Below are 18,285 nucleotides of genomic sequence, written 5' to 3' on the forward strand. Positions count from 1 at the left end.
ATTGTTCTAAGTGTTAGTCACAGCCCTGACTCTGTCACAGCAGCATGAGTAAATTATCTGTTTGTGTTTTTAAAGAAGGGTTGGCTGTGCGATTGATTCAACCCTTAAAAGGGAAATGGGTCAGTGTGAGCGTGCTGTAGTACCACACTGGTACAGCATGTGTGTGTTGCTGATCAGCACTGTGTGACTCTGCTGAGGCGACTTCTCCCTGATGCAATGTGAACACACACACACACACACGGGTTGATCAAACACAGACACATGACTCACACCACAGGTAGATCTACTCTCGTCCCATTAAAAGTCACTAAAGCCATAATCTCTGTCGCTGCAGGGAAATGCTCTACCTCCAGTTTCAGGCTGTGACTCATCGCGTGAATCGACAAACCCAGAGATAAGAGTGCTCCTACTGTGACTGATTTATAAAACACAAGTTAGTCTTGCAGTGCAGACTGAGGCCCCGCTGTCATGACTTACCTCTGAGTCATGAGTCGCTATAAATGGCTGCCGGTCAATCCCTGTGAGAGCAAATTTCCTGTTGTTAGCATGCCTGCATAATCTTATTGATAGCAGACAGGATATTGAGTCGAGGTCATGCAGTATGAGATGGTGTGCAAAGGCAAGTTGAACTAAACGGCTTTGTGGTGATGATTCAACTGAAGTTATGAACCCGATGAGCAATAGAGAAGCAGTCAAACATTCTTCTATCGAAGAGTCATTGTGTTTAATCTTTTATTTACACCCAATGAAATCCTCCTTACCAATGACTTCACAGCAAGTTCACTGATTGGCCAGGTAAAATTTAAACGGATTTCATTTCCGTGAGACAATCAATGGAGGCTCCCAGTCTGTCATGTTTCATCATGTTAACATATTTTACAGGAAAGGGAGCACACAAAAGCCTCTTAAATATTGGTAACAGGAACTGAAATGTAATATTTTAAGCTATGCATTGTCACCTCCTGTCACTAATGATTCTAAATTTACTTCTGCTCTTGAGCCCTCAGCACAGCCTTCATGATCATCAGCACATTAGCAGGTGTCACAGAGGAGATGAAGTCAGGCCTATATTTTGAAGTGGGGTCTATTTTTTTACAACCCTCAATGAAGTATAACCCCCCCCCCAAAAAAGAAACAGAAATAAAGCATGTGGACAACAACAGCTGTAACCCAGTAATGTGTACGTACAGCAGATTAAAGAAGAAAATAATAAGTGACTAAATAAATAAATATGATATGCGTTGTTAGATGTGACCTTATACAGACTGGTGTGTGTGCCTTTTTTCAAATCATGTCCAGTCGATTAAGGTGCAGAAGCATCTCAAACATGATAGAAGAGTCATCAAGTGTCAAAGCAAAGGAAGGGGATTCTTTTGTCAATATGATATTCATGTGATTTCATAAAATAGTGTTTTTCCTCTGTCATTGTGGGTTATTGAGTGTAGATTAAAGAGGGAGGAAAATTTTCAACGAGGCTGCAACATAACTAAATGTGAAAATAATGAAGGGGCCTGAATCCTTTTTGAGTTACTGTAATTTGGTGGTCTTTAAACACATCGTGACATTTGAATATATGGAATACTGCCAGTAAATCCACATCATTGCTTCCCATTATAACTGTAACCCAGAAAAGGTTTCACTGATAATAAACATCTTTTTAGCATTATCGTCCTTTTCTTCACATGAACTCTGGTCCTCTGGTGACACCTTGCAGCCTTCAGCCACTTTATTCAGTCATTCCTTCTTCTCAATATTCTTACAATCAGGGTAAAAGACACAAAAATAGAAAAACACAGACATTTTGAATTGTGTGATTACACAGATTTAAAAAAAAAAAAAAAAAAAAAACAGCAAAAAATAAAAAAATCGGAGTACAATAAAACATGTTCATTCAGATATAAATCATGATAAATAAGATACAGCAATTCCTCTCCAGATTAAGGTTTTCCAGTCACCAATGACCTAATTACTCTCAAAATAAAATGTCTGGTTTCCTTTATTCTGCTGACTGTGAGGAGCATGTGTGAGTTTTAATGTCTCTTTAAAAAATAAACCTGTTATTTGGCGCCCCCAAGTGGACATATATATTAATTACAAGCTTGTGCACTTAACAGGTATTGCATTCTAAAAGGGCAGTTTGACTTAACAGACTGTCTTCTATTGAACAATATTAAATCTATCATCAAAAATATAATTTTACCAGTCGAATAATTAGACAAATGTGGTCCTCTAAATCTTGATGGTGTTTCCTCTGAAGGACATGAACCTCCATGATGAGGCCTCACCATCACTGATTACATGCTACATTAAATTAATTATGTCTAAAAGCATAGCACTATGTTGGATTTGTTCAATACTGTCCACTGCACATCATACTTAACGGAACACTAAAGTGGATTAGATCCAGTGAAATTCCTATTTGAACCATAATTGCACATTTTCTCCCTGCATACCAGCTTTCCATTTGCATTTATATGACAACAAAAACCCCTCAATCTCAGATAACATATGCATAGAAGATAGAGCATTTGGTCACAGACCATTGCTTTTCTTTTCTGGCTGATACGATTTCTCATTCTCCTAAGCCCTATTCACACACCCCTTGACAATATGCAAATAATGTCCCTGGGCTACCATTGTATTGCTGCACTTGAGCAATATGAGTGAGATGAGCACTTTTGTTGCTGGAGTTGTTATCAAATTCCATGAGCTTTTACAAAAATGTCTTCAGCTGATCATAATGTAGCAGCATAAACAAAGAGATCTATGTGATCTGCTTAATGTTGTTTGGAAATGAGAGTCCTGTATTATGAACAACATGGAAATGAGATACTCACATTTGTACAGCTCATCTCAATTTATTCCAACTTTATATTCTGAAATGATATTTGATCATTTTGAGATACAAAGACATTTAACATGATTACAAATGTTAAAGGAAACAAATCATGTTGTTATAATGTGAATAAAGTTAGACCATCTTAAGAATAGTACGATCTAGGATCATATGGGGCGGCTGTGGCGTAGTGGAGAGCAAGGTAGTTCTCCAATCAGAAGGTCGGTGGTTCGATACCCGGCTTCAGCAGTCGATGTGTCCTTGGGCAACACACTTAACCCCAAGTTGCTCCCGAAGGCTTTGCCATCGGTGTGGACTGGATGATGAATGTTAGTTAGAGTCTGATGGTGGCACCTTGCATGGTAGCCTGTCATCAGTGTGTGAATGGGTGAATGATATGTAATATACTACTGATTGTAAGTCGCTTTGGATAAAAGCGTCTGCTAAATGACTGTAATGTAATGTAATATGATATAACATAATGTATTAGTGTCATCTTCTTTTATCACAAACCTGTTCTAAATGGTTTGTGATGCTCGAACACAGTTGCTTCTAAACTCTTTGGGTTGTAGAGTGGGGACGTAGCTAAGTACATTTACTCAAGTACTTGTACTTCAGTACTTTTTTCTGATGACACTTCGTATGTCTTTTCCACTAAAATTCTGAAAGAAATATTATAATTTTTACTAAACATTCAGCTTAGTTAATAATTACTTTACAAATAAAGTAGTTGCACATAAAACAATAAGTTGATTAATCAATTGACAGATAATTAAACTTTTTAAATAATGGTTGCAAAAACATTTCATAGTTTCAGCTTCCAAAGGGGGAGGCCTTTGTATTTTAATAATTGTAATGTTTTCAGGCCAAACAAGCTTTTTCTGATGATGTCACTTTGGCTTAAAGTGATTTCTCTCTATATTTGGAATTTATACAAATCAATCAACTAAAAAATAATAATCAGATTAGTTTTAGAGTTAGAGTTTCAGTCCTACACAAAATATTTTAAAATGAGCTCAACCTCAGCCACCTGCATTAATAAAGTCCTGCTTTTACATTAAAGCATGAGTAATAATAGTATATTGATATAATATATACAGTACAGTAAAAGGGGCAATTTTTACTTTAATACTTTAAGTACAATTTCCAGATGAAACTTACATATTTTTACTAAAGTAACAGTTTCAATGCAGGACTCATACTTTTAAGTATTTTTACGTTGTGGTATTAGTGCTTTCACTAATGTAGAGGATCTGAATTCTTCCTCCATCACTGTCGACAAAATGAAACAAAGTTCCCTGGTCATCAAAAGTAATGGCCTCAGTCTAAACATGAGTTGTGTGTAGTTCAACAAAAGAAGGTTTTTAGGAAGGACTGCACAAGTTATGCACAAATAAGGAAACAATGTACTTCCTGGAAACATACAGAGTGGGGGGTTATAACCTTAGAGGAATAAGAGCACTTTTATGTGCATTTGTGGGGAATTTATGTTGGAATTTATTTACATTTTTTTTTCCTTTATATTAATGTTTATTTTATTGGTTGTTCTTTTTGTGTTAACTTATTTGTAACAAGTTAGAAATATGTCTAACTAACTAACTAAGGTGGGAATGTTATACTTTTGCTCTCAGAAGTCCGTTTGTAGAGCCTCTTCTCTCAATGTTTATGCACAAGGGAGTCTCCGTCATTCAATTTCTGTATTTCCTTAATAACACACATGAAAAAGGCAGTCAGCACGGGGCATTTCTCAATATTTCCTGCTCTCATTGCTTCTTAAAATGAAGTTCAAAAAAACATTATATGACTTTGTTACCCTTGTGCCAAAAGATGGCAGCAAAAACCCATTGATTCCCCGACTGAACAAAGTCCATTCATGAATGTAACCGCCACACAAAACACCCAGGAGACCAAGGCAATTATTTACTCCACAGCACTCTCAGCAGAGGATTGTGTTTCTGAAGAGAAAGTACAGACACGGTTCAAAGTCTGACCATGTGTGTTTCCAGTCATCCTTTGGTGCCAGACAGTCTAACTGCATGTCTGCCTGCCAGCACGTCCATCTATCTGTCCATCTGTGTCTCTCTCTGTGTGTGTGTGTGTGTGTGTGTGTGTGTGTGTGTGTGTGTGTGTGTGTGTGTGTGTGTGTGTGTGTGTGTGTGTGTGTGTGTGTGGTCAGCAATACCTCATATCTTCATCACAACAGGAAGAATCAGAATCATTCATGTCAGACATGTTGTTGTTTTGTTTAACAGCTTCATGAGGAAGGAAACCAGAGGAGAAGAGCTTTGTATTTGAATGTACAATATATACAGTTTGAGATAAAGATAAAGGGATAACTCTGTTAAGTTAAATCTTTTGTATTTTGCTCCAACTAAAGATGATCTCCACCTTAACATGTCTCTCATTAATAATATAGATTTTTTTAAATAAAGAAATCTTATTGTTAAGTAAGGGAAAGATAAAGTAAGTAGTCGTTGCATGACTATGTTTTCATTTTAACAACAGAGAAATTGTTTCAATATATAACTGAGCCTTAGTTTTACACTGTGTGCTATGATCAAACAGATTTATATCAGCCTAAAATAGTAAGTAAACTAAGAAGGGTATTTGTTTTTTGGTGATCCAGTTTGTCTCTGGCTCAGACATTAGTAGGTGTGGTTATGACTGTTCTAGTAATTGATTAGTTTATACTGTACTTTAGATCATTTTTTGGCAATATTTCTCTGCCAGAAACAAACAATTGTTTGATAAAAGTTGTCATTAACATACCGCCAGAAATGATTTAAGTTGAAACAAATTACATATATATATATATATATATATATATATATATATATATATATATGTAATATATACTTAATGCACTGCAGTTCTGTGCAAAGGTAAGAGCCCTATTATGGAACTCTTAAATACACAAAAAGAATATGTTTGTAATTCTGCAGCAGAAAGTTTTCTGGTGTTATTGTCTCCCATGATTCATCTGCAAGCATCTCTCATTAAAGTCGGAGCTGTGACTTTATCCAGAATCTCCTGTATTGAATTTCACATTTTGTTTATCAGAACTGTATTGTAATTTAGTACTGTGTACTGCTTTACTTTTTTTTGAGCTGAGATTATTGCTTTTACTGCAAATCATGTACTTAAGATGACTGCCATCAGTTCTCCAAAGCATGCTGAAGTGTTTTAGATTCCTGTGTATTCACATTCAAACAAATGGATTTTCTTACTGTAATGAAACAAAGGGGACATATGCCTGGAGGATAGGAAAAAAGACAGTCAACAACACATTCAAGTTCTAACACCAAATTGACAAAAAGCACGCAAAGACTCTGGTTTGATCTTTGTTTGTATCTAACAGAAAATGAGAGACAGTTATTGTTCTTTAGATGTTTGAATTCAGAGTCTGGTCAACATGAGAGCAACAACTGAATGTCTTTGGATGCTTTTAGTAGTGTGGATGCATCTTTTGTCTAAGTCTTACAATGTTCATGTAAAGGATAACTAGCATGTATGATATGTCACATGTGGATTCAGTAGTGGAGGAAGTATTCAGATCCTTTACTTAAGTAAAAGTACTAGAACTACACTGTAAAAGTACTCTGTTACCAGTAAAGCCCTGCATTAAAAATGAACTTCGTTAAAAGTCTTTGAGTATAATCAGCAAAATGTACTCAAAGTATTAAGTAAAAGAACTCCCCTGTGACTGTGATACTGTTATATATTATATAATTAAATCATGACATGAACTTATCTAATGATTTTTTCATTAATTTGCTGATATTTCTCCAATTAATTGATTGATCGTTTGATCTTGACTTGAAGTCACATTACCCAAAGTGACACCTTTGCAATGTTTGTTTTGTCCAACCAACAGGCCAAACCTCAGAGTTATTAAAATAATTAAAAGCAAAAAACCTTTTTTTTGGAGAAGTGATGAAATGTTTTTACATGAAAAATAACTTAAACGATTATCAAAATATTTGCGAATTAATTTCCTCGTCAATTATTTAATTGATAAGTTTTGTTTGTAAAAAGTCCTAATTTGAAAAGTAACCAAAGTTGTCAGATAAATGTTTTGAAGTAGAATGTAAAGAAAATACTCAAGAACAAGTCAATCAAATTTGAACTTCAGCACAGTACTTGTAGCAAATGTACTTATACTTTCCGGCACTGTGAGTATTTCATTTGATGATTTGATGTTAAGGTGCAGGACAAACCCAAATGTTACAACACCAATTCTGTGGTTTCCTCCTTATTTCTGAGAGAACATTGGTACTTTTTGCGAGCAACGTGATCTTCAGGACTTTCCAGCTCACCAAAAATATAAATGAAAAGAACAAAACAAAACATTGTGCAGACAATACAATACAATACAATACAATACAATACAATACAATACAATACAATACAATACAATACATTCTAATGCAGCAGCGAAGGCCAACTGTAGCGCTGCAGGGTATGTGTTGACATCTCCTCTGACAATCTTAAGAACATCATCAGACGTGGTATTGTCGCCCTCGGGGCTCAGGCTAGTACCTGCAACACCAGCACACTGACAGGCCGACATAGCTTTCTCACCTCCGCCTCAGTTTGATTGACATCGCCACAGAAAAAAACCCGAGCCAATCCCTATTAATACACTTCAGACCTGAACACAAGCGCAGAGACTTTGATTTGAGCTGATGCTTCACTCGCTGCGTCTCCTGTTCGACAACCAGACTCTCCTTTTGAAAGACTATCTGGTTACTGCTGCAGGAAAACAAGGCAGTTTTATCTTCTCTTGTCAATACGATGAGCTGAAAGTGAGACCTCTCAGTTCCACCCTTTTATTTCTGCTTTTTAACACCTTGCTTGAGACAAAGGGTGAGAGATGAAAAATGGCTGTGTACCTCTGAGTGGTTCAAGAGGAGGTCAGACAATAAGGCTTTGTGGCTCTGGATAGCCGCCACGGTTCAATAAAACGCTTTGATATGTGGAATAATGTCTGCGTGTTTCAAAGAGGGAGAGGAAAGAAGAAAGAAAAAGAGATGAAAGAGACACGTTTAATGTCTCCAACAGTTTCGGGGTTGTGTGATGTAGACCTGCATGGTTATTTTATTTTTATGTTGAAGTACAGTTTTGGTCTCGGTCACAGATGACGGTGATGCCACAGTTAGTAGATGACAGGATGACATGTGGACAGCTGGTTAGTAATTTACTAACAAGGATGAAAGGCCTCAGAGCTGGACCACTACTTTTCCAATGCATAATTAATGATTTTATGAATAGATAGGCCGATTACAGGGAGGACAGTTTAAAGGATCAGTTCAAAATGTGATTAATCAGAATGAACTTATATTTGAAATGAAAATATAAAAAGGTTGGGTGTGCTTGAACAACTTAAAAATAATTGGTGTTTATTAGGGTGTTTTTTGCAAGTAGAAGGGAAAACAACTTGTTTTATAGCGCTAACACCTTTTTGACCCCTAGAGCCACAGTTAGTGCTGTGGCTCTAGGGGTCACAACGACAGTCTGTAAGTTGATCCACCACTTTAGTTCAGACTAATACTTCAACAAACGATTCATTGTTTTTTATAATATTTTGCACAGACATTTATGTCCCCCAGATGATGAATCCTAATGACTTTGGTGAAACATGCATCCATGGTTTTCAGTGCAATGTCTTAACAACTGTTGGATGGATTGCCATTAAATTTGGAACAAACATTCATGTGCCACTCTGGATGAGTTGCTATAACTTTGATGAACCTCTGACTTTTCATTGAGCCCCATCATCAGGTCAATATTTGAATAAGTCCTACCTAAATATCACAAAGTAATACTTTGGTTTAGAACTAATGTCATTAGCATCAGCTTCATCCTTACTTTGTGTTTAGAGATATTTAACACAATTTTAGCATTACAACACACAAATCTAAGACGGTTTTCATAGTAATCTTAGCTGCTAAACATCAGCATGTTAGCATTGTCATTGTGCACATGTTAGCATGCTGACAATAGCACTTCGCTCAAACGATCACCACTGTACGCCCTGCTGGTGAGTTTGTTGAAAGAAACCATTTCCTGCTGTCAGGATATATCAGATATCTGAAAGCATACACCCGCTCAGTCTATGTTATTTATCACTGTTGGTCCGGACACAAAGAGTAACTTTCTAAAATACATTCACATTTGTCTAAGAAAATATATGTTAAAACAGGTTGTTGCCCTTTACATTTAAACACTGTCATTGCTTCTTTTAGTTTTGTTAACATTTTTAATAAGTTCACTTTATTGTGCAATGTTCCCATTTTTTCCCCTCACAAGGTCCTTGGGACTAGATAGACTAGCGGTCTAGAACAAAGACGAGTTCATCACCTTGTAATGTTGTCAGGTTTATTCGGTTGTAGCCAAAGGCTCATTCTTCACACTGATTCCTGTCAGTTTGAAACAATTTTTATATGATTTCCAAAACCTCTGACAGGCCCAACCCAGTGCTGCAGCGCTGACAGGCTGCAGAATAATGTCACCAGTCTGGCTGCAACATGTTGTATCTGCATGGTTTTCTTTTTCTTCCTCATTTATGTTTATGTGTTGTCTGTTTCTCGTGTCAGCACATTTATTTGTGTTTCCCCTGCAGCTTTACTTCAGTTCATCTGCTGTTTAGATTATATGCATGTATGTACTGACTTGACAGATGATCTGGTTTGCAAAGTTGAAAACTGGGTTTGGGCGGTTAAAGGATGCCTTCGGGTCAGTTTATTAGCATGCAGTGTCCAGAAGGAACTATCAAGACTGTCCTAAAGTCAAGCAAACACATTTCTCTGAGATCTGAAACAAGCTGAATGGACAGTGGAGGAGGAGATACTGTGTTCTTCTGAGTCAAGAGAGGGTGGAGACTCCTGAAGTCTCTCTCCCGGGCGAGAGGAAACCTGAGCAGGGTCGGTACCGCGCTGGAATCTACCGCACTGGCATCTGCCAGAGCCAAAACCTCATTCTGGAAGTTTGGAAAGCAGAGCGGAGTGACAGCATTTCCTGCATCCATTTAGAGTCCCACAATATGGAAAACATTTAGACCTCTTAGAGGAAGAAAATAAATCAAGTCATACGTTGGTTGGTTGGGTTGTGAGTTTTTTTTCCTCTGCTGGTATTTTGGGTAAATGCAAGTTTTGTAAAGGAAACCGTTTTATCTGTGAACAATAACAAATTGGAAACAGAAGGGGAGTCAGTTTGATACTTGATTGTGTGGTCTCTGGGCAGGATTGTTCTTTGTTATGGATTTGTAAAATGAATTATATCAAAATGTCTACGAAAACAGTCAAATATCATCGGCGTCTCTGGAAACTATTGTCTGAGTAGTGTGGCTGTCTGCCAGAGTAACCAGGCATAATATTTACACTAGCCTCTACTGAACCACTATTTAACCACCATACGTTGTATACATTTACACTACATTCATTACAAAAGTATGTTGGGAACACAAAAATGTCATGTTAGTCCAGAACCATGAGAGAAAAGCTTTCTATTATAGAGGAAAATCCTGTTTAAGGGTTGAAAGTTTTTCTAAAAGTAACAAACTTAAATGTAAAACAATTCAAAATAAGCTCCAGTCTTCATCCTCCTATTTTCATTTACTAGATGAATCCTGTGACCAATGAGACCCTCAATGAAATAATGATTTCTTATATGTCCAACATGAGAAAAAGAAGTGTCAGCATTTGTGAATGACTCAACTGAAACATTAGAACTCAACAGTAATTAGTTTGTTTTTGCAATTTATGTCAAAGGCTTATAACACAACAATCATACTTGAAAAGCTGGTCTAAGGATGTCTATAAACTTCCCTGTACAACATGAGTTTGTCTTTTCAAACTTCTTCCTTTTTTAAACTCTTAAAGTTACATATACTTAGTTACTGTAATTATGTTGGGAATTTGAGCGTATAAACTACTTTTTTTCTCTTTGATTTTGGTTTCACTTATATTGTATTTGTTTCAATATATAAATATTCACTCAAGTGTCAATGTAAAGCAAATGCATATAGTTGCATTCCACTGTTGCAAAGTCTTGTACCACTGTAATCAGTTCTGATCCCCATCTTCTAAAATCATGTTCTTATTATCTGCAATAGCAAACATTTTTGTAATAAACATGCATTGTGGGTTTTTTTTTGTAAATCAGATCAGAAGGAATCATTTATATTGAATGTATCTGCAAAACATTCACAGTCAACATATAGTATTTCATTTTTTAATATATCCACTCAACCAAAGAAGGATTCAAGTTTTCATGATCATGTTTAGGCAGCTCGAAGCATGAAGTTAGGAGAGCATCGTAGTCTTGGTATTTAGCAAAGCAAATCTGCAGCATATAAAAATATTTTGTAGGAGACAGATCATGCACCCATATTTTCTGGAAACGACCTTCTCCGTAGATTTCACTGCGCTGGTGTTACGTCACAGTTTGGATGAGAAAATCTCTCCTCTTGTTCTGCTAATGAATGTTCACCAGTGCAGGGGTTAGGTTATGCAATACGCTTCCAAAAAGTTCTATTTAAACTTTCTGGTTATGTGGAAATTTTGGGGAGGCACTGGGTGTCATAGCAAAGCAGAGAGTATTATTTTTAGGGCGTATTAAGATAAAGGTGAAGATGATATGCTGTATATAAAAAAAATGGCATTTAAGAAGCTAAGTAACGTATGCTTTGTTTATATAGTGTGCAAGTGTGAATGGTTGTTAGAGTGACTGCCAAATATGAAATGAAATCTTGTGACAGAAGAATTTAAAAGTCAAAGTAGCTTCAGCCAGTAAACAGATTAAATAAATTGTATTTTTTAATCTTCACCAGTGTGTTTAAATGTTTTGTAACTTATTAAAAAGTTCAGAGATAAGACAAGACCGATAAATTACGTGGGATTGTTTAGTTTAGAAAAACCATCCCATTAACTGCACATCAATCACTTTCCATGACCTTCTCCGGTTTGTCTCTCAGGATGAGAACTATTCTGAGGAAACTGTCAGGTGAATCAGGAGAAAGAGCTCTTTGGGTGATCTAAGGGGTTAAATGGGAGTCGAAGAGTCTCTTGGCTGCTGTTCAAGAGGGGAGCAGCTTCAGGCGGTACTGGTCGCGGCTCACAGCAGCTGAAAGAGAAGTTTGTCTCCAACGCTTCCCCCCCTCCTGTGTCTCTGTCTCCATATAATTACACTATGGCTGACAGACATGGTGCTTAAAGTAACAAAACAAAGACGGACTGGAAAATAAACAGCGCCTCAGTCATTCATTGAGAGGGCGAGCCTGAGATGTGTATGTTGCTGAGTTTTATACTAATAGTTTAGCAGAGAGGGGGAATAAGTTTATAGTGAAAGCAAAGCTATACGTCCTTGGAAACCAGTCAGTCATCCTATTACTCATATCCGTAAATTAATGAGGTCACATGAAGCTCAGCCACAACTGTTTAATTTCCAGTGACACAAGTGAGTCATGTTTTTTTTTGATTTGTAATTAGTTTGGAGTGAGTTCAATGCTTGAAATCTCAGAAATAAAAATGTGTGTGTGTTTGTTTGTGTGTGTGTGTGTGTGTGTGTGTGTGTGTGTGTGTGTGTGTGTGTGTGTGTGTGTGTGTGTGTGTGTGTGTGTGTGATGGGGGTTTAAAAAGAGGCAGAATAAAACAGAGAGGAGGAGAGATGGAAAGATGGGCTGCAACTGGACAATTTCTGCACATGTATATATGTATATATAACATTCAAATTGAGTAATGAAATATAAAACATCTCTTGCGCTCACCTTTGGTTTCATCTTTTTATACTTGACAATATAAATAAGTAGTAAGACATCAGCCAAGGAATTAAAAACATATGCTAGAAATGAAATAATAGGACACTATGTTTTGTTAATTTATCAGTAAGTTGATCTTAACAAATTTAGAATAACTGTAAAGACAATTTTGTCATCTATGGTTTATCTTACCATTTACTTTCTCATATCAACACAAAACTACAAAACTCACAGACAGGTGAGGTAAAAAAGTCAAAGGGTGCGGACAAATACTCTTTTTTTGTTACCAACTGTAAAATGCCCCAGAAGATTTTAGGTGGCAGTCATGACAACAGCTGGTTGAATTCTCTGAAAGCCAAGGAAAGGTGCTTCAATGCTTCCTTTCTTATCTCCTTTAGCAAAGGGAACACTGGAACATCCTTTTCAAAATAAAAGGAATTAATGCCGTCCCACATTGCTTGTCACAGCAACATTTAAAGTGACGCACCATTTGAAAAAACATTCTGCTTAGGTGTGATTCTTTCTCACACATGAATCCTTTCTTGAAATATTAAACATTCAGTTTGTCACTGATCTTGGTTTATATTTGTTATAAATAAAGCTGGTTTAAAAAATGATTCGTAGCCTTATGTAAGTGCAATGTGATTCTCTAAACACAGCGATTGTCTTTTCTCTAGTCATTTTTCAGTTCTTCTTCACATCTGTCCTTGACCTCATGCCATTTTCCAATGATGTCAAGGAAAAATAGTTTTTATAAAGACATGGTAAGTAATTTTTTAGACTGTTCGACAGCAGTTTACTTAGTTCAAAAGGCAAGTAAGGGTGAAAACAGGTAGACAGTCAGATGGGGGGGTTATGGATAGAAAAATCACCTCAACATCAGTCAGACAGGAGATCAGGAAGAATAAACCCTGGACAGACACACACCAGACAATCTGGTAAACACAGACTGCTGATAGACCGGTATATATACATCAAAACTAATCAAGGAAATGGGGTGCAGGTGGGTGATGGGTGGAGCTGTTCCTGAGGGAGTGGCTGAATCTGGCTGAAGTCCTGACAATTAATCAAACGAACAATTCAACAAAGAAGTTAAGCTCATTCTTTGTGCTGTTTACAGATCGTGATGTCGGTTCAGATATCTTTGTTCTGTTCAAGGCCTTTTTTAAAGAAGACGTTTTGACACAGTCGGAAAAGACAGGTGTATTTAATACAATTAACAAAGGCTGAGTTTCAGGGTTGTCCTGCAAAAGAGTCATTGCACACTGGTGTCATGGAAAAGATAATCTGATGTTAAACTGGTAACAAACTAAATGCTTCCACTTTATTTAATGGGTTAAGAAAATCAAAGCAACCTATTAAAAACAACCTTACAAAGTAACTGAACTGAGCTTAAGCTTAGTTTGTACCCCAATCACTCTTACATAAATGTATTTTGAAAGATCGACTGATGAGATTAAATTGAGGCGACAACAGCTTTGACCTCTGTGTCATTGGACATTTACACTAACTGATGACTCTCTCACCCTCCATCTTTATTCAACAATGACTTTGAACTCTAAATTGGTGAATTTGTTTGGAGCTGAGATCTGAATTTATCTTTTCATTTTCAAGGAGCCACTTCAATAATACTGGATTATAATGTGGCTAACCAACATCAGAAATATGTGTGTATGCTTTTTATGCATTTATTTACATGTTTATTGACTACTTAAGATCTGTCTGTCATCATTTTTCTTTGGTTGTGAGGACATTAATAAACACTGATGTGCAATCAGTAACAAGACAGTGAGGAGATGTCTGAGCTGTCTGCTGTTTCACACACAAGAGGGCTCGCTAACAGCAGAGGTATCGATCCACATGCACTCCAAGTGACAAAACACTGTCAAGATGATGATGTTGTGAAATGAGGGAAGAAGATGATGGACTTCAAGGTTGGACTGTTTTTTCCTCTGGTGAACACTTGTGCTGCTTCAGATTTCTGCCCTCGTGGGTTAATTCAGAGCTGATCATATGAAAAATATTTATATATAGATTAACTTAGTTTGTAACGTGTGAGGCTTGTTATTCTATAATTACAATAAATGATTATTTGTTATTTGTTGTGCGTACTTAATATTTCCTAGACAAATTTTCTTAATTCTATTTAGTAAATAGAATAGTTAAATTAGGTTGCTTAGAAAGAACAAGTAACCTGCCATTATTCTGTCATAATAACTTAACAAAAGTAATCTAGAAAGGTGCACTAAGTAGAGTACAGAGTACTGCTGTATTGTGTGATTGAATGAAGACAACTAGTGCTGTTCAGCGTCGTCAAATAGACTTCATTCAAACTCAAAAACCAAGCAGCGATATAACGTATTACAAACAATGGACTCGAAGTCGTCGAATAATACAATTTATACAATCGTGCCAAAACCCAAAGATAAACTCACCAAGCTATCTCGCTGCTTGGCAACGAGGTACAACAGTGTGTGTGTGTGAGTGACCGCAACCATAACCGGGCATTTAAAATTATCATGCACTTTGATGCAGAAGAATGCGAGATTAGGCGTCGATAAAAAGGTGCACGCTCACTCAGTCACGAACGCACAAGTTGCACAAGACCAAACACATAACTTATTTTCAGGCTTACGCTTGGCGGAGATAATAATACAATTACATTTAAAGGAATCTTAACAAGGATTGAGATATAAAGTAAATATACCTTCAAACTAATATTTACTTACCTTTCTGATGGCAATCTTTTTTTAAATCAATAACTCAACACCCCATTTGCTGAACTCAAGTAGCTGCAGTGATGTGCAAATGTACTCCAGGACACCATGACATCACTTGACATGACATCATTCAACTTGCAGCCCTTTAAAGGGGCCCCAACCCACAGGTTGAGAACCACTGGTCTAGACCATGCACTTGAAAATGACCAACAAAAACACAAAGCATACGTGATATGCAGTTAAGGAGCTAAAACTTGTAAATACTGTGTTCCTTTAAGCGATCCTTCATCCTGTTTGTGGTAAAAACAGAAAATGTCTTCCATTAATTACCCATCCCTGATGTATTCATTAACATAATTATAACATCATAATCTGGACAGGGTAATTACACGGTGAAGGGGTGGAGCACGAGAGCCAGCGGCAGAATTAGCCCATTTTCCTTCAGTTCACAGTGAGGTCAGCACACAACGCAGCCCTGAAGACGAGGGCCAGAAACACTCCTCCGCCGCTCGCTGCCCGGGATCCGTTTCATCGTCTCCATGACTCTGAATCCTGACAAAGGAAAACAATTAAGACTGGAGGCGAGGCAGGGGTGTTTTCAGATGAGAAAACCAAAAAAAAAAGAGACGGAAGAGAAACATGGCAAGTTTTTGGGGCTAGTCCTGCCAGCAGAAACTCTCCCAACCCGATCTCTCCTCTGAATCCTTCCATTGTATCCCAACCACAGATCCCACACTTTGCCTGGAAAAGCAGAGAGGAGACTTGACTGAAATATACATCAGAATTTTGGGCTGTGTTTATATGTGAATGAACTTTTTAAAAGGTTTTGATCCAGTTCTGGTTGTTGTTTTATGCAAATAAAAGTATAAAACAGTACTTCGAATACACAAATGTGATTGTTTTTTAGTGTCCATAATGCTGTGACATCTATTCAAGGTCAGACTCCAAGTATATTGGTAGCTCGAGAGCTTGTTCATCTCCTGGGCACTTGAGCAAGGCATCAAACCCCCAACTGCTTGGAGAGTAGACTTTGTGGCAACCCCCTCGCTCAATGTATGTGTAATGAGTAACAACAACAGAGAGAAACCCATGAATTTCCCCTTTTAGGGATTAATAACATGCTTCTTCTTCTTCTTCTTCTTCTTCTTCTTCTTCTTCTTCTTCTTCTTCTTCTTCTTCTTCTTCTTCATACTGTAACAGTGCTGCGACTTTGTAATCAACCCCTCTTTACTTTTACGGCTAAAGTTAATTACAGGTTTCAGCAGGCAGCCTGCAGAGGTTCAGGGTCAAAAACAAAAATGCCTGAACTGCCTGAGCCGAACGAGGTGCTACTGCTACTTAAACACACGTCTTTAGAAAGGTTATAGCTTTCCTAACTGCTTGCATTGCTTTTTTAATCTCACTCTTCTTGCTATTCAGCCCAAATATGAGTTTCCATAAGTAATTGTGTTGTTGAAAGAGTCAAACAGGATGCCGTTTCACTATAAAACTGAGTTTTCTCCTACCAGAGTCGACTTTTGGGCGAGAGTGCCTTGCTGTGGTTTGTTGAGCAATCTCTAAGTTATGCACTTTATTTTCTTACCACTGGCACTGTGACTTTACTGTTCTCCATCACAACTGCTTCCTTTCAATGCCATGAAGATATTTCAGATTTAAATGCTTTATGCAGTTTAAACCCATATTTTCTCTATGCAACATTAATTTTTTTGAAGATATACAGACACAAAACAACAAAACAGTTCAAGTTAAATTTTGACCTTTGGGAACAGTGTTATTAAAATTAAATAGGCTCAAAGGTCCACTTACTTGCTTTTCAGAGATTTTAATTGCGTCACATGTTCTTCCTCAGGGAATAGAGCTGGCTCAGGTGTTATCACATGAGCTAGAGTTAGGTTTTATGTGACAATAGGGGTGTCAGATTGTACAAGGCTGTGCTGGTCTATAATTATATTTGACACAGTAACTGTGTTGACATTCTTTCATTTACTTTGTGATAGGAGTGACTGTGAGCTGTGCACATAATCTAAGAACTGGAGTTACACCTGATAACCTCTGTTTCGCCCGGTCTCAATCAAAAGATGACTATTGCCATGCTAACTCTGTATTAATGTTCTTCCATTCACTATGATAGTGGATATGAAGGTGATGTATTGTTTCTTCAATTAACTAAATATCTTGTCTTCACTATTAAGGATCTTCAATGGAACTGGTAACTTTAGAAATGCAGTTGAAAGCTCCAAAAACCTGGAAAATAGATCATGGAAAATATACTCTCCACCTTCGGGTGTATAAAGGATGTTTCTATTGTGCCATTGTGGAATGGAGACAGGCTACACAATTATCAGATTTTCTCTTCTGATGGTGAGGTGGGCATTTTGTTTTTTAATTTAACAATATTTGTCAACAAGGAAAACATAATTAGCGCTTAAAATGGGGATTAGCTCTCTCAACCTCTTACTTAATCCACCATTTATTGGCTTTTTCCAAACTGCTTCCAGACCTGAACTTTTGAGCAGATTGTATTATTTACGGTACAGCACACATAAACTCACGCATTTAAAGTGGCCCTATTATGCTTTTCCACTTTTCCCTCTTCTTTAGTGTGTTATATATATTTTTGTTCATGTAGAAGGTCCGTAGAGTGTAAAACCTTAAGTCCACGCCTAAAAGGAGTTACCCTCCCCCTCAGAAGCTCCTGAGCTGCCTGAAACGGCTCCATTGAATTCTCTCCTTCACTTCTGTAACTTTATGAGGTCATACTGTTACTTTATGAGTTCACAATGTTACGGAAGTCACGTAAAACTCCTTCCGGCTAGTCTGGCCCGCCCTCAAAAAACAAAAGAGAGAGACGGAGCTGGAGCTCCAGAGGAAGAGTTTTTTTTAAATGTGAAACGTTGACCAAACACAACAGAGCGGGCTAGCTGACCAATCAGGGCAGACTTTGATTTCTGGAGGGAGGAGCAAGCGCTACA

The sequence above is a fragment of the Anoplopoma fimbria genome, chromosome 2, assembly GCF_027596085.1.
Source record: "Anoplopoma fimbria isolate UVic2021 breed Golden Eagle Sablefish chromosome 2, Afim_UVic_2022, whole genome shotgun sequence".
Lineage (NCBI taxonomy): Eukaryota > Metazoa > Chordata > Actinopteri > Perciformes > Anoplopomatidae > Anoplopoma > Anoplopoma fimbria.